At 42.8% G+C, this 24,710-nt stretch overlaps 1 long non-coding RNA gene across 1 annotated transcript; it reads right to left on the reverse strand.

The window, feature by feature from the left end:
• Positions 1-599: 599 nt before the first annotated feature.
• LOC117871547 lies at positions 600-1,811 on the reverse strand. Its single transcript, XR_004644271.1, has 2 exons — positions 1,579-1,811; positions 600-911 (listed from the first exon to the last, which is right to left on the reverse strand). It is a non-coding gene; the product is annotated as an uncharacterized LOC117871547 (long non-coding RNA).
• Positions 1,812-24,710: the final 22,899 nt, after the last annotated feature.

Here is a 24,710-nt window from a genome sequence, read left to right on the forward strand (position 1 = left end):
GTGTCAGATTATAGTGTCTACAGCACATCTTTCTTATTATTAAAGATTGATTTAGGCTTGTCCTTCAAAAACTTTTTCCTCCAAAAGAGGATTTCTGCAAGTACTTAAATACAAATGTTGACAGTAGTCCAACGACTTTAAAAATACAGGAACAAAATTGAGTTGGACTCAAGTAGCCAATAGCAGTTCACATTTCTAAGTGAAGACAACTCATTGCTTTGCGATGCAGCACATCACAAAAATATGCAGACAGTGGTAACAGTTTGAGTGGAACATTTCCTAGATCTTGCTAGTGAAGAGTACCAAGTCATTTCTTCAACTCTAGTTAAAACAACTTTCAGTTAAATAATGACAAACTTAACCACAATACTAAGGGTTTGCACAAGTGTTCTGTAACTTTTATACGTCTACAGAGATTAGGCAAATAAGAATAGTGCCCAACATGTTAACATAACCACTAATTGGTAGCACTTAGCACCATATTTAGTTCCACATTTATACTTGCAGTCAAATTCATCTCATTTAAATAACTTTCTGATACCCAGATGTTCTGCTATTTTTAATCTAAAATCTTCAGAAACTAGGAGGCCACTAGATTATAAAAGCAAAGTCTTTATTTCAAGCCCAAAGCAGAGTTACTGAAGCGAACCCTGGTCTGCTCTCCCACTCCCATTTCATTCTCTCCTCCGATCCCACCTCCTTTGGGAAGGAGATTGTAGTGACGTGTCCACCTGAGCCTTTCAGGACTGCTGCATTAACCCCTTCGCTGCTACAGCCCCCAAAGACAAAGTTCTGTAGTGCACTGACTTCTATCATAATCAGAGTCTGAGTGTCACAGAACTTTGCTTCAAGAGACTAAATCCTTCCGAGGTACAGGTCCCAAGAGTTTCTTCAAGTGGATGGCTCCCTTTCTGGAAATGGAGAATGCAGACAGTTAGAGGGGAGCCCCTTTGATTAATCAATTAACTCAGCATAGAATCCGAGCACCAGGACTAAGAAAAGGAACAGCCCCAAAGCTAAATGGCTGCTCCAGTCTATACCAGTTGCAGTGGCCCGCGCCAGCAGCTGGCTTGAACAACAGACTGAAATAATTCAGGAACAGCTGGCTGTGTCACCAGTGAGTTACACTAGTCCAACTGCTGGTGCCTTCCAGCTCGCTAGGGAGAGCCACTGCTCTAGTGTCCCATGAAAGGTGACCACCCCAGGGCTGCCAGCACACCACAGTGCACACAGATACAAGACATGCCAGGGACTTGGGACAAGTTGGCACCTTCCACACAAAACTGGGGCTGAAGAAGCAGGGGCCATGGCCAGCACTGACAGTACAAGCAAGCTTATCCCCTCCCCCCAAAAAAACCGGTAAGAATTCCTGGGCAGGCCCCCAGCCATACACGGGGGCCAGAGACACCCCCAGCCAGCCATGTACCCCCTCCTTGCATGAGGGCCAGAGACCCCCTCCAGCCAGGTACCCCCTCCCCTCGCACCGGGGCCAGAGACACCCCTCAGCCAGCCATGCACCTTTCCCTCTCCTTGCACGGGGACAGAGCTATGCCCCCCTTTCCCCTCCCCCGCCCGCACCTGGAGCAGCAGCAGCTCCCAACGCAACAGGTCCCGCGCAGCGCCTCGCGCTCCGGCCGCCGCAGCAGCCCCGGTGCAGCCGAAGGAGCCGCGCCGGCGGCGGTCCCCCGAGGTAGGTGGGCGGGCGGGAGCAAAGGAGGCTGCGGCCCGTGTCCGCGCTGCGCGGCCGGCTACGTCCCCACGGCCCGGCGGTGCCCCAGTGCTGGCGCCGGCCGCCCTCCGCTCCGCTCCATCTTGACTTTTGCCGACGTGGAAATTTTAGGTTCGGAGACGAGCTGCGCTCTTATTGGCTGGCGGCGGCCGGGGTCGGAGGTCACGGCTGCTGTAGCTGCTCCGCGCCAAGCCGCCTCGCAGGCGGAGAGGGGGGAGGGGCCGGCGCCGCGGGGCCCCGCCCATCTCGGGGCAGAGGCGGCTGGGAGCCGCTGAGCTGGCTGGGTGGGTGCGGCAGGGCGCTGGCTGACGGTGCCTGGCTGGGAGGCTGCGCGGGGCTCTCCTTTAGTGCAGGGGGGTGCCTGGCTGGGGGGGCTGCACGGGGCTCTCCTTTAGTGCAAGGGGATGTCTGGCTGGGAGGCTGCGCGGGGCTCTCCTTTAGTGCAGAGGGGTGCCTGGCAGGGGGGGCTGCGCGGGGCTCTCCTTTAGTGCAGCGGGGTGCCTGGTTGGGGTCCTGCACGGGGCTCTATGCACAATGTTGTGCATGGCTGAAGTGCTGCATAAGGGCTTTTCTTAGTCCAATTAAGTGCACACTTGGGGTTGTATGGTTGCTCTCCCTTGTGAAATGGCACATGGCTGGGGGGGCTGCATAGAGGGCTCTCCCTTAGCATAGTGGGGTTCTTTATTCTACTGGAAGAGCATGTTGGATCTGTCTTCTGCAGAAGCTGCTGTTGGTTTCCCTTTGTACTGTTAACAAGCAAGCTTAAGAAATACATTTTTCTTCTACATGATTTGCCCTCAAGCTTCTTCTATAGCTGTTGGTTGTTAAAAGTATGGAAAACTCAGTACATGAAGAAGGTTCCTATATTAGCCTATAAATAATGTATGTTCAAGTTTGCAAAGGATACATAAACAGAGAACAGAAATAAAGTGTTTATATTATAAAGAAACAGTGGATTCATTTCAGTCAATAGAACAGTAGTAGGGTAGCTAAATGGTAACCCTGTCATGCGGCCAAACTTCCATTATTTACTCAGACAAAACTGCTAATGAAGTTAATAGGCATTTTGTCTGGATAAGGAGTGGAAGTTTAAGTCTGTGGTTGTTTAGGCCTCAGTCCTCATGCTTAACTTTGGGCAACTGAGTAAGTCCCATGGAACTCAATGGGACCATCAATGTGTGTGTTTGCAAGTATAAGGGCCCAGTCCTGCATTAGATCATTGTAGGGGTAGCATCCTGTACCCGTGTGGCTCCCTAAAGACTTCTTGTAGAATCAAGGCCATAGCTGTTAATCCACATAAATTGTCACTGCCTGTAAAAGCTCCAGAGGAAAAATACTCAATGGAAACAAATTAAAGTGCTCCAATTTTAGTTTATATTATGTAATAAAACAAAAGTGGTTGTTTTTATTATATTTACAATATATTTGTGAATTTGGGGGGAGGAAAGGGGCCTTACCTTTAAATACCTAATTTCCTTTTCTTCCACTCCTTTGACATCAAAACCAGAAATCCTATCTCCTTCCGTCTGTCTCTTTTATCCATAAGGCACACTTCCTCTCCTGTCTTTTCATACTTGCCTTCACATTGCTTTTCCTTGTCCATTCCTGGTTTTGCTGTTTCTTTCCCCATGCTCTTTCTTTTTTCCTTCTCATTCCCAGTCTATCCCCAGTCTCTAGACATGGACCCACTATGTGATGCCAGTCGGCCTCAGCTGTGCTGTTGTCAATCTGCTGTGTGTATGGGAATATTGATTTTACAGCGTATGTGCTCTGTAAAAAAAAAAAATCAATATTTCAGTAGATTGAGCAGAGCGTGCAGCAGGGTAATGGAGCCCAGCCTGCTAATGTAACATGCAGGGGTCTTCATTCAGAGATTGAGGTCAGTCAGAAAATGGAAATATGTTTTCTTATTTTATTGTCTGTTTCAGATTTAATGTACGTGTTTATATTCTAGTGTTTAACTTACAGCAGGGCATACAGTGACTTTAAAGTCATGTCTAACAGTATCACACATTTTCAAGCTATATAGACAAAAATAAACAAATAAAGCCTCAGGCATAAAATCCATTTCTTAGAGCTTAACCTCTTTTTCCTGCTATTCATTAGATATCAATAATGCCTAATATACAACGGTCATTGAAAAAATGAACTGCTTTAGTTCCTTAAGTTTCTGGAACTGAATGACATGATATAAAAATGACACAGGGGATCTGATATAAAAGCTTTACCAAAGAGCTGAGGGTGCTTAGCATGCTATCATTAAAATAATTAATTTGGTGCAACTGTCAATCTTTGCGTAGGAGATAACTAGGTCTGGAGCAGCAGTTGCCTTTCCAATGAGAACTATCTGGTTCCAATCAGAAAGCAGGTTTCCAATATGCAAAATATTGTTGCCTGTGCATGCTTGCCATCCTGCAATTTCTTGAAAACCCGGACATTTTTCTTAAAGCACTGAACACTGGTTTCAAGGGCGATCATATATCTCATTAAGTTATAACAATGCAGTTTCCACTATTTTCAAATATGGACATTGTTTCCTGATATAAAGCTGATAAGTTAAATGTATCTGAATTTTGTACAGAAACTGATTCAAAGAAACTCAAGTAGTTTTTATGTACATGTACCCCTTTTATTTTCTGAAATAGACCAATTTTTAGGAACCTGTGCAATCTCTGGTATAAAAACATATTTTGGTGCACAGTGTCTATGTGTTGTAAAATACCATAATTACAGGGTCACTAATAATGACACCATGATACATAATGCAAAAATATACTATGCAAACACTGTTATTATTTTGTTCAGCTATAGAGTTCTTTCCACAATATAACCACCAGTATGATATGCTACATAAAATATTCAGATTTTAATTGTAAGGTAAAACACATGAGCTAAGATTAAGTGAAGAAGAAATGAGATTTAAATGTAACCTTAAAAAGTTAAGCTGACTAGGCAATTATTTCTGCGGAAGGAGCTTCATTAAGCTGATGACTGTGCAAGATGGAACATTATTTTTTTAAATTTTAAAACAATTAGCATGTTACAAGATGTAACATTTAAATGTAATTCGAAAATCAAAGTTATTCAAGATGAGAAACTAATTCTCATTAGAGAGATGGCTTTTAGGGTATTAATGTCAATAAATAAAGACTCAACCATAGACAATCAATATTATAGTACATTTACAAATTAATTTAAATAATTATATTAAGACAATTTGTTGCACTGTTTACTGATAAAAGAAAACGATACATAGGAACTGCGTGACACACCTTTGTAATTCTTAGTTGGATCATTTTTGAGATTGTTTTCTCTGGATTAAATGTGATTTTTATTGTATTTCTGTAATTCTGTACTTTGTTATAATACTATTTTAAAAAAGAATTGCATTATAATAGACTAGTTCTGAAATTGCCATTGAATAAATTAAGGTTAAGAACACTGCAGTGTAGTATTTTTAAAAATGCTATATTTTTATATTAATACTTTAGCACTTACAGTACCTTGCATCTGAGGATCATAAAGTGCTTTACAAAGGTTCCATATATTTATCTTTATGTTATAAATGCGATCACTGAGCAAGTCAGTGACAGAGTAGGGAATAGAACCCCAATCTCTGGACTCCTAATCACCTGTTCTAAACCCTAAACAATGCTGATTCCTTTTACCATAATCTTAGATATTAAACAGTTATAATTTTCAAAATACAACCATATATTTAATGGTAGTTGAAAATGTCAAAAGATAAAGCAGAATTAAATAGCACCCCTAACCTCTCAATTACATGGACACGTGGCCTGATCCATCTCCCATTGAAATCAATGTGAGTCTTTCGATTGCCTTCAGTGTCAGATGGATCAAGTCCATACTGTGCAGTAAAGACTCAATGCTGCGCTTAAACCACAGCTATGCAACCCACTTGAGCAGTTACCTATATGAGTGAGTCTCAATGAATTCAACCTGGCCCTAAAAATGCCCTTCTTTTGCTTCAACATTTTTTAAAGGAAGCAAATAAACAGAACAATACTTACAGGGGCGGCTCTATGTTTTTTGCCGCCCTAAGCACGGCAGTCAGGCGGCTTTCGGCGGCGCACCTGCGGGCGGTCCGCTGGTCACGCCGATTCGGTGGCATGCCTGCGGGTGGTCCGCCGGTGCTGCGCCTTCGACGTCCCCACCGCCGAATTGCCGCCGAATCTGCGGGACCTGCGGACCTCCCGCAGGCATACCGCCAAAGGCAGCCTGCCCGCCCCCTCACAGCGACTGGCAGGCCACCCCCCGCGGCTTGCCGCCCCAGGCACGCGTTTGCTGCGGTGGTGGCTGGAGCCATCCCTGAATACTTAGACAATATGGGTGAGGTAATATCTTTTATTGAACCAACTTCTGTTGGTGAAAGAGACAGAAATTGGTCCAATAAAAGAGACAAGCTTTCCAGCTTACACAGAGCTCTTCTTCAGGCTCTATGTAAGCTTCAAAGCTTGTCTCTCTCACCAACAGAAGTTGGTCCAATAAAAGATATTACCTCACCCACCCTGTCTCTCTAATACCTTGAGACCAACACAGCTACAACAACACTGCAAAGGACAATAGTTACTCAGTAGTTGGAGTTTTGTTTTCTCAAGCCTAGTGAATCAGGATTTATGACCTTCAAACTGACTGAAAAAATTCCATGCGGCAAAGCTTAATGAATACATGTCAGTAATGGAGTTGATAACCTGGGAGGAAAGAGCAGGACAAAAAGTTTACCCCACTTCTCCTAATAAGGCAGCCTCTCGCAAACAGACAGGCATGTGCAAAACTCAAAGGAACTAGGTGTGTGAGAAATAATCCCCTTTTAACAAAGACAACTTCTCAGTGGTGGATTTTACTTGGGTCTTATTCAAAGTTTTTCCTCAGATACATATGGTAGTCCTCTGAGCATATGAGAGCAGAATATCCTAAAATAATAACTGGCACTGGCTTGCTGCATAACCGAAGACGGAACAGAATGGTGGAATAGGACTATATTATGCAATGCTGTCTTTCCCATCCTTCTCCCAAACTGTAAATCTGCAGGAGCGAATAGATGTGAAAAGCAGTTAAAAAGTGAATGAGAGTATATTGTAGACATTAAAGATTATTCAAAATCCTGCCTGGAAAGTCTATTCTTAATTCTGTATGTTTGTTTAATTAGTTGTTTTAAAGGCTGTTTACTCCCGAGAGTAATAAAGCAAGTATCAAACTGATAGCTGTTTGCGAAGGCACCTGGGCAATAAGATCACAGAAAGGTATTACTATTTAAGCTAAAAAGTCTCAAAACAGGGATTTTTAAGAATATTTGCCTAAGTTAGGAATTGTCACACAGCAGGGGAACGTTTATTTTGTGAAAAAAGTCCTTTTAAGTGTCTTCATTTCATTTCTGCCTTTGGACATCAAAACATTAATTATATCACTGAACATTCATTATAACCCAAGAAACGTGGATTGAACTGAATACACGTGACAAGAAAAATCTTTGTCTCCTGCAGCCATGTTCATTGTAAGTGGAAAGCATGGAATATGGATGAAGCATATCACACAAGTGCAACCACGGTACAATAATTGGTAAAACAGTACTGATATACATTTCATTTAATTTATTGGAGGGAATGTCATGTGCAAATTGACATTACAGAAATAGCCACAAGACGAGTTATACATGTCCAGATAAGTTTGAATGAATATCTCAGCATTTTGGGGGAAATGCCTTTTTTTGGGCCACAGTAGATGCTGATGTATTTCTAGTTGATTTTTTGGTGAGATATGCCACTTTCAGATGCCTCACCAAGGTATGTATGCACAACACAAAAAATTGTACTTTTCTGAATGGCCAAACAAGAGACTTTGATTTTGGTTTTGCATGTCCTTTCTACAACAGATGCTGCCTGAGTAATGTATCAGTCACTTTTGAACAGTGTCTTCTGGAATTTGGCAGAAATGTTGTGTGATACTTTCTAGGAATCTTGAACCATAATTAAAGTGTGTGTCTTCCTTTTTTTAAAAAAAAGTATAGTTATGTATAGCCTTTCTATTTGGCTACCTTTGCCTTTCATACAGTTCTTTGTATATATGTTGTCAATTTCAAAGAAAGAGATATGATTTGCTATGCAACTGAATTCTTTTTAATCTCAATATCTGAACAGTACATTTTAAATGATTAATTATGAATTTTGAAGAGTAAAGAAAGTATGGGGGCCCACACAAGACATTCCACTAGTTTGAAAGATTCTACCAGTTCCAATGATATTCCCTGTCTTTAAAATAGAGAAATCCACTAGAACCAGTGGGACACAAGTTGTTTGTTGACTTGAAAAATATTTATGGAAATAATATGTGGTCAACTGCTTTCAAATGAATGATTTATGATTTGTCAGACTGATCCTTCTCCCAGTGAAATCTCTGGCAAAACTTCCATTAACTTCACTGGGAGCAGGACTTTTTTTTATAAAGTTTCCAGTTTAAGGTGGTCACCTTGAGTCCAATATTGTAGTGTAAAATTTGCTCTCTAATTTGCACTGTGGATCTCTTACCTTCAGTTCTTTCTTGCATATGCTGCAACTGTCCTTATACAGAAGCTCTGGTGCATGCAGAAGATGCAATAGATCTAAGGTGCGGATTAGAGGAATAATTCTGCTAATAAGTAATAAAATTGCTATTTTTACAAATCTAGGAATCTCCCCGCTAATTTCCAAAGTATACTGGGGTCCTAATCATTAACCACTTGCACTCCAATAAGCTCTAATTTCATACATTGCAAGAGAGAGGTCGGAAAGAACCTCATTTGCACAACACAAAAATGGTGTATTTTTTTCTCAGCATAATACAACAGAACATTCATCTGGCTCACCCTTAGGAAAGGCCGCCAGTAAAGAACAAGGAGTAGAGCTGGCACCAGCAAGCACACACTGATTCATGAATGAAACAACACTTTCTAAAATAAAATCAGCTAGTTCAATTACAATGCCTTTTGGATAGGTCTAACTTGAGTGACTAGAACTAAAAAGACAGGCAACTTAAATTGATGCTGACCTTCCTGTCGTTCCAAGGGTAATATTTTCATTATGATAAAATGTTCTTTAGCAATTTCTCCAGTGAATTAGGCACAACCCTGCTTTCCTTCTACATCAGTCCTGCCTGTCTTCCTGTTTCACCTATTTTTATACTACTAAAAAAATATTTGTTTTAGCCAATGCAAACAAAATCCCACTCTCCCACGTGTTTGAGTTCCATTGCCATCTACGAATATGCAGCACAAGACCAGTGAGAGACTACAGAACTTTGTTTCAAACCAATTGGCTGGTTTTGTCTACTTTTTGGTTTTGTCTACTTTTGTCCCCTTTAAAGAAAAACATTTGTAAAACCAGACATTTTTTTGAATACATATTGGACACAACCCCCACAGCCAAAACACACACACGCACACACAGTTGGACAACAATTTGTTTTGTCCAAGCGATTACCTATTTTGTATATGCAGATTTGCCAACACAATGGGTGCACATGAAAATTTTGCAGGAGCTATTTTACCAGCCATTTCTTAAACAGTCTCCAATAATTGATGAAGAGTTAAAAAACAAACAAAAGTTAAAAAACAAACAAAAACAGGGCAGATTCTCATCTGGCATAAATGGATATGCCTCTATTGACTACAATGGAATCATGCCAGTTTGCACCAGCTGAGCATCTGACCCATTAAATTAACTCTTTTCATAGCATGAAAATACCTTGTGTGCCTTTTAACATCTTCCCCAAGATTGTGCAGTAGCATTAAATCAGAGGACTTTTAGGCAGCAGCTACCTGGCTATTATTTATTATTTTAGAGCACCAATGTGTCAAGTTGCTACAAAACACAGGGTCTCTGCTTGAAGGTGCATACAGCCTACATGAAGATTTCCGGGATTTTCTGCAACTTGATATTGTATGGAATATGTGGGACACTTTATGATATTATTGATACCAATATTATAAAATTGCAATGAATCGTGGCAGATATGCCGTGTGAGGTATCTGTGAAAATGTTATAATTTGCCAAGTATGATGATCTTGTATGTTTGTATCACCTTTGTTTTATGAGTTATAGATATGTAGGGTATATCTTTATTTCCAAACGTGCTGTGTTTCTGGGTGACACCCCCAGACAGATTGGCATCAGCACTGTTCGATGGCCCATCAAGGGTCATCAACTGTACAATGAACCCATTGAAAGGAACCAGGGAATACACCTTTTATGAGTCAACAAGGCATGTGGTATGCCTGGGGACAGAGACTTTTCCACACCATGTGCTGGGCAGCTTGTGTTTGGGACAAAGGTAGCGCAAACCACGTCTAAAGATTATAAAAGGCAGCTGCATCTTCTCCATTTTGTCTTCATTCCTGCTTCTTACCTCTAGAGTAACTTTTCTACAAACAAAGCTCTGAACAAAGGACTGAAGGACCCATCCAACCTGTGGATATGTTCCAGGGGGACTTTCAAGCCAGCAAACTGCTAAGAACCTGATATATGGACTTTGAAGTCTCTGTATGTATCTGACTGCTTTACCATTTAACAACTCACTTCTTGTTCTTTCTTTTTCCTTTATAATAAACCCTTAGCTTTAGACACTAAAGGATTGGTGGCAGTGTAGTATTTTGGGTAAGATCCAATCTAATATTGACCTGGTGATGTGGCTGGCCCTTTGGGGTTCAGAAGAACATTTTGTGTAGTGAGCAGAGTTTTTTAAATAACTTCTCACTGTACTGGACCTAGGTGCTGATTGGGAGCCAGAAAACTGGAATGCAATAAAGGAGCCTGTGTGATTTCTCTTTTTAACTTCTTGATAACCAGTGGGGGAGATCAGAAATACAGTCTGTGACTGGTTGGTGAGTTTAACTTCAGTGTTAACCATCAACTTTGGAAGTATCTGTTCTCCCTTTTGCAGCCTGCCCTGCTCTGGGCTTTTTCAGTGAGGGCTACCCAGGCACCCTGGATCACAGGCACAATGACTGGGGGGCACTTTGTTTGACACATGAAAATGATTCTGTTCTTTACATTATGTTCTCATGCTTCAGGCAATAACACTTTCTGGCCTTCATATGGCCACCATGTAGGGTGACCAGACAGCAAATGTGAAAAATCAGGACAGGGAGTTGGGGATAATAGGAGTCTATATAAGAAAAAGACCCAAAAATCGGGACTGTCCCTATAAAATCAGGACATCTGGTCACCCTACCACCATGTGCCAATACACAGTACACTGAGTTAAATGTAAAATAACCGCAAGAGCTCCTGAGCTAATAATTACAAAGCTGCCTTAGATATGGATTGGATGTCGTCGTCTGTGCTGTGCAATCAGAAAATAGCTCATGCTGTACCACTCTTCTACTTCTATAGTGAGCTTAATGCACAACTACCACACACAGCTGATGTTCATGAGGTGTTTTTACACTGCTCAGAGCTGGAAAGGGCATGTACAGAACTCAGTTCTAATTGGATATTAGCTTGAATAATAGTATATTGAAAAAAATAGGCATTTGTGTGTATGCACTGACACGTATCCTGTATTCTGCTCTGTTTGGGCAGATCTGTGGATGTGGATCCGGTTGTGGGCAGGGTTCTCATATCCATATTTTCAGCAAAAATGATCATTTAACCCACACCCATGGCCATGTATAATAGAAACTGCTATTTCTTAGTGCTCACTTAGCAGTGTTTTGTGCTGGGAATACATTGCTCCAGAAATTGCACTGGCTTCCAATTTGTTTGCAGGGCCAATTCAAGGTTTGGATCTTTGAAACATTTTATGAGTTTGTCCTTGTCCCAAGTATCTTAGAAACCTCTCTTTGTGCTTTGACCCAACAGTTGAGTTAGGTTGGGATGTCCAAGCTGATGGTTCCTAGACTGGTATATCTTGAGGGTTAGGACATAGCATTCATAGTAGAAGGCCCTTGACTATGGATTTCTCTTCCCTGTTTGGTCCAATAGTGCCTTAATTTGTCATTCCTTCCAGCCACATTGCAAGCCTTGGGAATTTTTGAGAAGGTGGGTTCAGAAGGAAGGTTTTGGTCAGATGGAGATCTTTTCTTCTGCTTTTCCTTGTTAACACTAAGAAATACAAACAGCAATAATCTAAATTATTGTGTGTGCGTAGTGTGACGGTGATAGGCCCACTGTATTAACTGAAAACAAATAAATACAATTGCGTTTACATTTTTGTCTACTTACCATATACTGCATTGTGGCTGTCCAATCCATAATAGACTTCCTAGTCATTTCTTTCCTGATAACATATAGAACAGCATGAATGTAGATTAGCATTATATGAGGACTAAGCCATCTTTATCTGAAACTGTAGAATCCAAACAGCAGAGCTAGCATGCCTACGATCAAGAAAATACAAGTTTCTGTTAGAGCTGGTTAGAAAACAAAAAAGTATTCTGAATGTTTTTACAATATTCCCTCCTTACCTTAATCTGTTAATCAGCTTTAATATCTTACTGATGTATAGCACTATCTGTATCTATACAGTACTTGCCATAATTTCTCATGTCTTTGTGACTTGAACTAACAAATGACCAAAAACACACGTGTATCTTTAAGTATGTGACTAGTTCCACTGAGTACTTCATTGGTGCTTCTTCATAGCCATAAAGTTAAGCATGTGAGTAAATGTTTATAGGATCAGGACCATACTGTATACCCTAGTAATTCTATAGAACTGATCAATATAGGTTGCCATGTTTTGCAGTGAGGGATGTGAAATTTTTTTTACATGAGGCATATTTCTCAGAGAAGTGCAAGCATATTAATAGCTGCCTTTCCAGTTGTGACATGCCACCTACACTGCAATATGTCTCCTTTGAAAAAACAGTGATGTGACAACTTCATTGAGAGGCATGTCACATGTCAGGAAATGCGGCAGTCGATCTCACGTTTTGAATAAGCAATTTTTATTTTATTGTATTCTTTATACATGGTGCCGTGAAACAGTTAAATAAAACATATTTCTTACTTACATCAGTAATTTGCATTGAATTATACTTGTATTAATTACTTGATTAAATATATTAACCATATTATTTCTATCAAAAGGGTTTTTTTAAAAATCTATGGGCAATCTAGTAATTGGTTCTTGACCCAGATATCCCCAGGGAGTATCAGAGATCCCTGACTGCTAGATTTTGTATGGATCTCTGATTTAGCCAATAGGTTTGTAAAGTCACACACAGGCAAGCTGCTCCAGACCAGCTTGATCGTGACTGACTGCTTTTTCCATCCAGAGTTTGTTCAGTGGTTTATGTGAAATACAGTAAGTTGCAGCTTCAGTCCAGTTCCTAGCTGACAAGGGAGTATTCACATCACAAAACTACCATCATCATGTTCCCACGTAGTCAGAGGTGAAAGTAAGATGGTATGACCCAGTACGGTGTACCGGATCAGCGTCCCTAGGTGGTAATTTAAAGGGCCCGGGGCTCCCAGCAGCGGCTGGAGCCCCGGACACTTTAAATTGCCACAGAGCCCCGCAGCCGGAGCCCCCGGGTAGCGGAAGTGGCCAGGACCCCCAGGGCTCCGGAAGTGATTTAAAGGGCCCGGGGCTCCGCTGCGGTAGCGGTGGCTGGGAGACCCTGGCCCTTTCAATCACCGCCGGAGCCCCACCACCACTACCCCAGGGCTCCGGCAGCAGGGCTCAGGTGATGATTTAAAGGGCCTGGGGCGCCAGCTGCCGCTCCCACCCCAGGCCCTTTAAATTGCCACCCAAGCCCCGCTGCCAGGCCCTGGGGTAGCAGCGGCAGCCGGGACCCCCAGTGCTCCATCGGCAATTTAAAGGGCCCGGGACTCCGCTGTGGTAGCGGCAGCTGGGAGCTCCTGATACTTTAAATCACCACCGGAGCCCCCGGCCGCCGCTGCTACCCCAAGGCTCCGGCAACAGGGCTCAGGCAGCAATTTAAAGGGCCTGGGGCTCCGCTCCAGTAGCGGCAGCCGGAGCCCCAGGCCCTTTAAATGGCCCCTGAGCTTTGGGGCTCCCAGCCGCCTCTGCAGCTGGTAGCTCTGGCAGTGATTTAAAGGCCCCGGGGCTCCCAGCTGCCACTACCACAACCAGAGCCCGGGCACCTTTAAATCTGGATTTAAAGGGCCCAGGGCTCTAAAGGCCCCGCCTCTTCTGGTTGAGGCCACACTCCTTCTGGTTGAGGCCCCACCCCCTGCTCAGGACTCCAGCATACCGGTAAGTCCTTTAAGTTACCTTCACCCCTGCACATAGTAGTAAGTATCCCCTTTGTTAACATCCGCAGCAGGGGAGCTGTCAGTAGAGAGTGGAGCACTGAATGGGCATTGAGCATGAACTATTTTCATTCTGTTTTAGTTACTTATATGGCCATCATAGTATCTGAGCGCCTCATAGTCTTTACCACACCCCTGTGAGAGAGGGAAATATTAACACTCCTCTTTTACAGATGCGGAACTAGTCACATGGAGAATAAGGTACTTGCCCCAGACCACATAGGAAGTCTATGGTGGAGCAGGGGACTGAATGCAGCTCGCTCTAGTCCCAGGTTAGCACCCTAACTATGGTGTTCAGTGATTGCTCAGGGCGTAAGGTGCTTGCAAGAGACCTGCTTTATTTTGTGCCTGGTTCCCTCCAACTGGTTTTGCATAACAACAACAAGAGCTTCACAGTGCCCCACCCAGATGGCAGTGTCTACACTGCCACTTTCCACACTAAAACTTTAGTAATTCAGGGATGTGAAAAAACACACTCCTGAGTGACAACAGTTTTAGCGCTGAAAAGCGCCAGTATAGACAGCACTTTATTGCCAGGAGCTGTGCTCCCGGTGACAAAGCTACCACTGCTCGTTCGGGGTGGGGTTTTTTTTATCTCCGGGAGAGCTCTCCCCCGGAGCTCTCCTGCCGCAGCCGCGCTGTAACGTGGGCAGTGTAGACATACCTGGGAAGCTCAGCCCTTAACAATACAGTCTCCAATACTACACTAACCACTGAAACATCCTTCCTCTCACTGCTAGAGGTCATCCCGCTGATCAGGGCTTAGTTTGCATTCAGACTGTAAGCTTTTGGGGGGGACTATTTCCTACTATATGTCTGTACAGTGCCTCGTGCAGTGGGGTCCAAATCTCAGCTGGGACCTCTAACCAACATCGTAATACAAAGAACAACAAAAGAGTTGAGGCACGCTGATGGGGTGGTGTGTAACACATGGGCCCTACCAGCACAAACTTCAGCTTTCATTCAAATAGGTGGAGGACCTGAGATTTCAGTATTAGCAATAAAGTATATTTCATGAGTACTATTGTGGCAACAGGTGCTAATGTCATCCACATTCCATCACTGATGTGTTAGCACCCAGGAGGAAACTCTCCATAGAAAGAGCTAACCATGCAGTAGCTGCTTTTAGCCAGTTGTTAGGGGGATTGTGTGGATTAATGAATGCTCTGGATGGGTAGTCAAAGCCTTTCTAAAGTGTCTTTGTGTTGCAGTGCAACTGCATAAAAGCATATAATGCCCAAACCGCCTTTGAAGACCATGTGATCAATAGAAGAGCTAATAGGAGAGAGGGCAACTACCCCTTCAGCCTTCCCTCCTCCTCTCCACCCCCCTCTTTGCATTTAGGTGTATATGTAGTGCCTTTACATATAGGGCTCTCCCAGCAGTGGCAACTCCTGACCTGCAGGGCTGGACCCGACTCCTTGCTCCAGGCATTGTGCCATGGCTCAGTGTTGCCAAGTCTCATGATTTTGTCAAAGAGTCTCATGATAAGTATTGTTTTCCTTAAAGCCCCAGCTCCTGGAATCAAATGGATATGTGATGATTTCAGCCTTCCTTCTTAAAGAAAAAGTAAGTTTCTAGCCCTCGTGGCTGTGGAGAAAGCTTCAAAACGTGACCCCCGTGAACCCTAAAGGCTCAAAAAGCAGAAGTAAAAAAAAAAAAAAAAAAAAATCAATCATTTTTTACATAATCTCAAGAGTTTAAAGCCAAGTTCATGATGAGCCTGACTCATGATTTTTGAACATTTGGGGTTGGCAATACTGGTGACCCCAGACACCAGGTCTCAACACCGCTCACTCAAATTTGGCCCAGCCACCTCTCTGGCATGACAGAGGGGCAGCCAAACCTGAGCAGCTCTGCAACCCCATAAGCCAGATTGCAGCAGCTGGAATGGAGAGCTGGGACCAGCCTCATGGGACAGGAGCTGCTGCCAGGTGAACGCAGGGTGGACTCATTCTTCAGCCCCCTGTCTCCTCTTGGGGACTCCCCTCCACACCAGGCTGGAGTTAGGGTTGCAGTGCTTGGAGTGGAAGGTGCTGCTGTGGGTGGTCAGTGTCCTGTTGCTGGGGTGGGGAGGAGGAGGAAGTGGCAGAGGAGGAATGCACCCACTGACTGAGGCACCACCGATGACCCATCACCGCTCTGGTTGCAAAACCTGGCTCCACCGTTGCATGTGAATACAGGTGTGGAGCTTTGGACCGGGATTTCCCATGTGTAAAGCCCAGGGGTTGAGACAGGAACAAGGATCTGTGGGTGAAATTCTGACCTCAGTGAAGCCAAAGGCAAAACTTCCATTGACTTCAGTAGAACTGGGATTTCATCCTCTGTTTTTAGAAGTTAGATTCCAGAAAAAGTCAGGAAAAACAGAGGCCCAACAGAGATTTTTCTTGGTGAAAGGGCTTTCCCTGAGGTTTCTGCAAGAAGGGAGTTGCCTGCATGCTGTTTGCAACTACCTCTGCTTACAGAATCGGGATTTGTGTCCATTTTGTAAATAAACAAATTACATTAAAAATACCTGCTTCTGCATCACTTATTTCTCTTCCAAAGGGAAAGACCCAAAATTTGGCTACTGTTTACTAAAAGGCCAACAATACAATGTTCACTTAAAAAAATAGTTCTATTGTAACAAATATCCATTGAATCTTCTTTGACTAGTGGTGCATTTAATCCAGCATTTTGTTTCTGATAATGACAAATACCATTTGTTCCAGAGAAAGGTGCTAGAATCCATTTAAGTGCCCCCAGGACCAGAAGATGGTAAAGATTACTTCAAATCGCCTTTGCTTCCTCCTCCGCTTCACTTGGCACTGGTCACAGCTTGGCCAGACAGAGAATCTGGCTCTTTATTACAAAAATCTCACCAGATAAAAAACATTACAATTCTCCCCCCCGCCCCACCTCCATAGTGTTATAGCAGCAGATGCCCTCAACCTAGGGTCACCAGACAGCAAATGTGAAAAATCAGGACGGGGTGGGGGGTAATAGGACCCTATATAAGAAAAAGACCCCAAAATCGGGACTGTCCCTATAAAATCGGGACATCTGGTCACCCTACCTCAACCAAAGGGTTAATGAATCCACAAAGCGACACCCATTCTCAAGAAGCAAGGAGGAGGATCATGGTGTCCCAAAACAACACCTTAATATCTGGTTTCATGTTCTGTGACAGTAGGCACAATGGTGGGCTTTACAGCAGAGGCTGATGATGACACAAGCTACAGTTATCAATGTGCTGAGATGGTGGAAACATCCTCTATTAATAGTTACATGAGAGTTCAGGTCATTTGAAATCTCTCCCTGTTTCAAGGGGAAAGTGGCTAAAGGAATGCAGGAATTAATGGAATGCAGGGACACAGCCGGGATTTACAAGACACAGTGGATCTTCCTAAACTGCCCAATTTGTTGTTTTCTTCCAGCTCCCACTTTGCCCATTGCCATTTTTTTCAAGAGCCCCCCTGACCCTATCCTCTGATGTTTTTTGTTTTGTTCGTACCATTACTTTGTGACTGAAGTAGTAAAATGATGAGTCCTGCAGCATGGCCCTTGAGCAAGGGTGTTTTGTTTGGTTTTGTTTTGTTTTTTGGGGGAGGGGGGGAGGAGATGGAACAGTTCACTTGTCACCACTAGCTAGCTAAGGGCCCTAGCTCCATGCCATTCCCATCTGCTTGTGTTCATACTCCTTCTTGAACACGTTACGTTATGTCACTCCTGGAAAATGTATAGTTCTATGGATCAGCCCCCGGCTACTTCTCCCATGTATAAGTGAGTGTAATCAGCCTCTTCACTGATTGAAGAGATGCACTCATCCTTGAGGCCCCTTCCAAGCACTGGGACTAAGGCTGTACATACCGTCACTTCCACACTGGTGGCACTGCTCATCTGTCCTGGGCTAAACTGGTCTCAGTCTAGACTCGGAGTTGGTATGCTCCTAGTTCAGATCTCCCAAGAATAGGACGATGATGAGATGGCTAGGGACAGGGATCCCTTTATGTTTCTTTGACAATGACACCCTTTTGTAAACGGCGACTTTTGTGACGTACAGAATGGTGGACGAGGAGATTTGCAAAGTACGGGTAGCCAGACATCTCCCTAGTGAATATAGAGATATGGAGGCTAGACATAACAGGCCTACAAAATTCATTTAAATATTCACCTGTTTTGGACAGTTTAATGCAATTTAATGTTGGCAGTTGGCAAATATCAACCACTTTGGGTCAAACCACTTCCTGTTTTATGAACCTCCCACATCACAAACATGGATGACATGGGCATCTGAATAGTCACCTGTTTCCAGGGATGACATCATACCACTGGAGTCAAAATGGGATGCAGAAGCCATTCTTCAGCTTCAAACATACACACCACCAAATTCCAGAGATCTGAACGCATGTATCTAATGGCATCTTATAGCCTGCTCTTGGTTTGACTTTTGACTATGATTAGTATTTACATCACAAGCAGGGAAGACTCCAGATAAGCAAGTCAGCCATCTCTGTTCTACTATCTCATGCATAAGGCCCTACCAAATTCACAGCCATGAAAAATGCATCACAGACCGTGAAATCTGGTCTTTCGTGTGCTTTTACCCTATACTATACAGATTTCATGGGGGAGACCAGCATTTCTCAAATTGGGAGTCCTGACCCAAAAGGGAGTTTCAGGGGAGTCACAAGGTTATTTTAGGGGGTCGTGGTATTGCCACCCTTACTTCTGCGCTGCTTTCAGAGATAGGCGGCCAGAGAGCTGCAGCTGTTGGCCAGGTGCCCAGGTCTAAAGGCAGCACACAGCCAGCAGCAACACAGAAGGGTTGCAATACAATATCATGTCACCCTTACTTCTGCATTGCTGCCTTCAGAGTTCGGTGGCCGGAGAGCAGCGGCTCCTGACTGAGAGTCCAGCTCTGCAGGCAGCAGCACAGAAATAAGGGTGGCAATACCATACCAGGCCATCCTTCCTTCTGCGCTGCTGCTGGCGGCAGCTCTGCCTTCAGAGCTGGGTTCCTGGCCAGCAGCTGTCACTCTCCAGATGCCCAGCTCTGAAGACAGTGCTGCCGCCAGCAGCAGCACTGAAGTTAGGGTAGCAGTACTGCAACACCCTCTACAATAATCTTGTGACCCAGCCCCAGAACTCCTTTTTGGGTCAGGTCCCCTACAATTACAACACCATGACATTTCAGATTTAAATAGCTGAAATCATGAAATTTATGATTTTTAAAATCCTTTGACTGTGAAATTGACCAAAATGGACCGTGAATTTGGTAGGGTCCTCCTTATGCATTTCACCATTAGGTGGCAAGATAGCAGCATGCACACACATAGAGACAGATACATACATCGTCCTCCATTTTAAGTATATTCTACACAGAGCCCAATAAATATTAATGTCAAAAATACATGAAGAGACTTAGAAGAAACTTAAAGCATTCTAACTATTTAGCAAAGAAAACTAGGCAAACAATGGGAAAATATATTCAAACCATGACCATTTCAGTGAATCAAAAACCAAATTTCAGTTTGCCATATTTGCATTGCTCTGGTGCACAAATACACCCAGACCATAATTATAATGATAACTAGAGGGAATAGTGATCAGCTACAGAGAAAGGGAGACCAGTAATTAAATAATATTGTTGTGTGTTTGGTATGTATAGTACACAAAATATAGTTCCAGTATTAATACATTCAAACTATTGAGCATCCCATATGTATGCAGAACTTTCAACTGCATCTTGTAGTACCTAGAAATGATTATTTAAAAGAGGGTCATGTTTCATTCCAACTCTATCAAACCATTGCACTTTCTCCCTGTTGGTTAAGTTCTCCCCATGAACTATATACGTAACTTGGACTAACTTTAATGAGTGAAATGTATGCATATGAAAACAAGAATAGACTTATCATTCTTCAAGTTAATCATGATCCAGTCCTGCCAAGTATAAAATGAAGTTTGTTTTCATCAGAGTAGTTAAACAGTGAGTTACCTCAAAGGTACGTCTTTGTTCTAAATAATCAAAGGGCATTATTGTGTCTCTTTACAATTTGGTATAATGAAAGTCACTTACATTTATATAGCAGCTTTCATCGAGAAGGATCCCAAAACGGTTTTCGAGTCTAGCAGCTGCCTGACAAACTATCCAGGAATCATTTTGCCTAGTGCTGATGTGCAGCCATCCCTGGGGTGGAGCACAGTAGCTGTTCGCATCAGTACACAGCAAACAACAGTTTAGAGTAGGAAGTGAAGATTATATTATCCAAGTGAAATTAGGGTTGCAATATTAGGTAGTCAGAATATAGTTACCCTAGCTGGAAACTGACTAGGACCTTATCTATTCTTGCATGAAGATCCATGGCATATTTAATGGCAACCAAGTGGTCAAGACCTCTGCTGTCTATCACATCCTAAACATGGCACCTCCTGCAGCACATCATTTCCTGAACAGCATTTTGGGACATTGGTTTGGTACTAATGCAGTGGGCAGAATGCTACCTATTGAATCACCAATGCTTTCTTTCTGTAGCAAATGAGCCAATACTGATGGTCTCCCAAATACTGACCAGGCCCCCCCATGGTAATGTATTAAATCAGACATGGTCACAGCCCAGATGCTATGGCTACATGGCACACTGTTGTATAAGATTAGGATTATTTCAGCAATAAAATAGACTAGTGCTTTTATGAAATGAAGACCTATTTTCTATGTCTCCAGTCAGAGAACCCTCATTAACATGATAACACCAGTGAACTATCACGGGAAAGGCTGCAGAGTTACAGGAAAATTTCCCTAAGATAGCTGGAGAAGGAGGTCCACTCAGGTTGAGCTAAGAAGAGATGGAACATCTGAGCTATAAACCATTACAATATGAGAAAAAGCAGCAATACCTTAACAGTATACTGAAATACTAAGGGATAGCTCCAAAGCCCATTATAGTCAATGAAAAGATTTCCATTGATTTCAGTGGGCTTTGGATCAGGCCCACTTTTGGGAGTGAGGAATAATCAAAGCTGAGGAGTGAGCATGAAACTTGTTCAGGAAACAGCCATTTGCAGGCAATGCTATTACTCATTACTAACATTCTTCAGAGCTAGATGCAGTATAAACTGGATGCAGCTCCTTATCGGTACATAGGTAACTTATACAAAAGATCCACAACATGCACCCTATCTAAAGAATACTTGAACTAGGTAAAAAGCAACGAGGGTCCTGTGGCACCTTTAAGACTAACAGAAGTATTGGGAGCATAAGCTTTCGTGGGTAAGAACCTCGTGGGTAAGAACCTCACTTCTTCAGATGCCAGATGGCATCTGAAGAAGTGAGGTTCTTACCCCCGAAAGCTTATGCTCCCAATACTTCTGTTAGTCTTAAAGGTGCCACAGGACCCTCTGTTGCTTTTTACAGATTCAGACTAACACGGCTACCCCCTGATACTTGAACTAGGTAAACATCCTTTACAATCTGATCAAAAGCATCTCTCTGTTCTACAATCTATGATGTTTCTAAGGAGGTTTATTTTTAGAAAATTTCCAAATGAAAATTTAATTGCGGCATTCTTGTAGGTTTAGTCTTAACCAAGACTAACATACAGTCTTTCTGTATCTAAAACAATGTGTTAAAGAAGCAAAAGTGAAATAATTATCATACAAGTTGCTTCACCAAACATATGGCAATTGGGAAGAAATCTGGACTAACTTTTCAGGCTGTATCCTTTCCTTTACATTATAGTTGCCGGTAGCAGGGTGTTTCTGGAAATGCTGTCATTTTTAATCCTGGCACACAATATGTGTCAAGTTTGTTAAGATAACCCATTGAATGACAAGAAAAAAGGTAGTAATTTAAGACTATATTTGAAACATCTGAGGCTCACAAAAATGATTAATAATTTTAAAAAATGACATATGAGTTACAGTTTCCATAAATTAGCACCTATTAAATTGATGGGCCAAATTTTTCCATGGTATAATACCAGTGAGTTCAACAGGAATTCATCTGGCCCATTGTTTTAATGCCCCTTCAGGACATTAATCTAACTGAAAATGAACATACAGAGGTTAAATAGGCAAAACCAAGGTATGTTTCTCATGAAAGTACACTAGCAGCCAGTTCACAGGTCAGATCAAGGACTTTTCTCCAAATCCAATATAGTTTTTTGTGACCCAGAGGCCCATGGGTGGTTCACTACTCTTGTGTCAACAACTCTTGTCAGATCTGACATGCTCATAGACTCATAGACTTTAAGGCCAGAAGGGACCGTCATGATCATCTAGTCTGACCTCCTGCACTTTGCAGAACCTCACCCATCCACTCCTGCTCACTACACCTAACACATTGTCATGATATATGCCCGAAATTGGCATGTACTATATCATTAGAAAACTAGTAACTCACTGATCATTAATATTCATGTGTGATGTATGTACAAGGTGTGTATAAAGAGTTATGGATATGTGCTAGAATTAAGTTCTGAAAAAGTGTTTGGCAAGCAATGCATAACCCCAGACTGCCCTAGACAAAGCAATGCGTATTTGCTTGTCATCAGGCACAGATAATGAAGGCATATTTACATAAAAGGTAAACAAAGCCATCAATCTAGTGAGTGAGAGAGTATCTTGCGAGGGTCTGAACCTCAAATGATAATTAATTGAATCAACAGATTGTATACAATATTACCATACTATAAAAGTGTATCAAGTAAGGTCTTTTCTGAAATCTAATGGTACCCGGGTGATTGAAATCATTGTGAAATGTATGTATTCATACTAAATCTGGAAATATGGATATTTAATTATATTATGCTTTATAGTCTCTGAATAAACACAGAGAAAAACAGGTTTCTCCCAGACATGAGGGAAGGGAGCTATCTACCCATCTCCAATGAAATTAAGCAAAAAGTGTGACCAAAAACAATGGAAGCCCCATTTATATACGGATCAACAAGGGGATGGGAAATCCACAGGAAGGGAAGAACAGCATGAGCTCATCCTGAGTCTGGGGACAAACGAGTGATCTTGGGAAGATATAAGGAGAGAGAAGAAACCATCTTGGCATCCATCACTGGACAGACACAAGGGGCCAGAGCTCTTGCAAGCTGAGAAAGATGGGTCCTTCAACCAAGGGGGCTGAAGTCTTTGGGAACTGAATATAGTGAGAAACCTGGTTAGGCAAAGATCTTTCACCTAGGACGACAAGGGAACCCAGGACCTTGTGCTTCTGTGGAAGGTTTTGACTGAGAGAAAGTCAGCTATGACTGGAAAGAAAAAGATTACTAAGAAATCTACCTTGAACCAAGAATGTAAGTCTTAGCCCCTAGAAAGCATATTCTACTTTTATTTGCTTGTAGCCATTTTGTCTTTATCCCTTATACTTGAACTCACTTAAAACCTCTCTCTTTTTAGGTTAAATAACTTGTTTTACTTTTATTCTAAATAAACCCAGTGCTGTGTTTGAATGGAAGTGATTATTAACTGCAGCGAAAGCAACAGGCTACTGTACTTTTGAACAACAGACCTCATGACTCCTCTGAATGTTTCAGGAGAGGGCCGGACATTTTAGGGCAGATAGTATTGGGGACATTCAGAACTGGGGGAGGGTGCTGGGGTCACTTGGCTAGGAGTAACCGGGCTGTTGGAGACCAGACTGTGGCTGTGGTGTAACAAGCAGGCTGCTGGAGTCGGTATTGCTGAACCAGGGCTGAGACAGACAGACATGGCTTGTCTACACCATGCAGCTTTTAGCGACAAGGCTGTGTCGACACAGCCTTATCGCTAAAAGTCAGCATGTGTAAATGCTGTTTTTTGGTACTTTTTCGGCACTTTTGCCGACAAAATGCTTCCAGCCCCATAAGCAGCATTAGCTTTGTTGGCTGGAGAGCGCTCCTGCTGACAAAGCCGCGTTCACACTGCCACTTGAGTCGGCAAAACTTTTGTCTTTCGCGGGGGTGCTTTTTTAAGTACCCAAGAAAGACAAAAGTTTTGTCGACAACTTTGCAGTGTAGACAAGCCCGCACTCAGCACATGTTTATATGCTGGCAGGGAGCGTCCAGACAGGAAGCTAGAGCAGCAGAGCATTTTAAGGCACTCAGGGCTACAGGACATTGAGGACAAGCAGTGACACAACCTCTCACTGGTCTGAATTGCACCCCAAACCATGACAGTTTTTCACTCATCTGATCAAATGTGTATACTGATCAATGTCCTTGAAATTAAGTGGCAGATTTTATGCATCATTAAAATAATGGTAATAATAATAATGGCCAACATTTAATAAAACCATACTAAAGCAACTAAGTGGGTGGCATGATTTTCAACGGTGTTCAGTACCCAAAGCTCTCGCTGATGAGCAGATAAACTGCAGGTGCTCAGCACTTCTGAATATCTGGATTTAGGTGCCTATCCTTAGCCCCGGGTGGATTCTACAGATTAGTCCTCCATGATTAGTCCATGGAGATTAGTCCTCCATGGTTGCTGTCTCACCCCAAAAGTCACAGAGACAGCAACCATGGAGGACTAATCTCCATGGACTAATCATGGAGGACTAATCTGTAGAATCCACCCGGGGCTAAGGATAGGCACCTAAATCCAGATATTCAGAAGTGCTGAGCACCTGCAGTTTATCTGCTCATCAGCGAGAGCTTTGGGTACTGAACACCGTTGAAAATCATGCCACCCACTTAGTTGCTTTAGTATGGTTTTATTAAATGTTGGCCATTATTATT

This window comes from Trachemys scripta, chromosome 2, assembly GCF_013100865.1.
Source record: "Trachemys scripta elegans isolate TJP31775 chromosome 2, CAS_Tse_1.0, whole genome shotgun sequence".
NCBI lineage: Eukaryota > Metazoa > Chordata > Testudines > Emydidae > Trachemys > Trachemys scripta.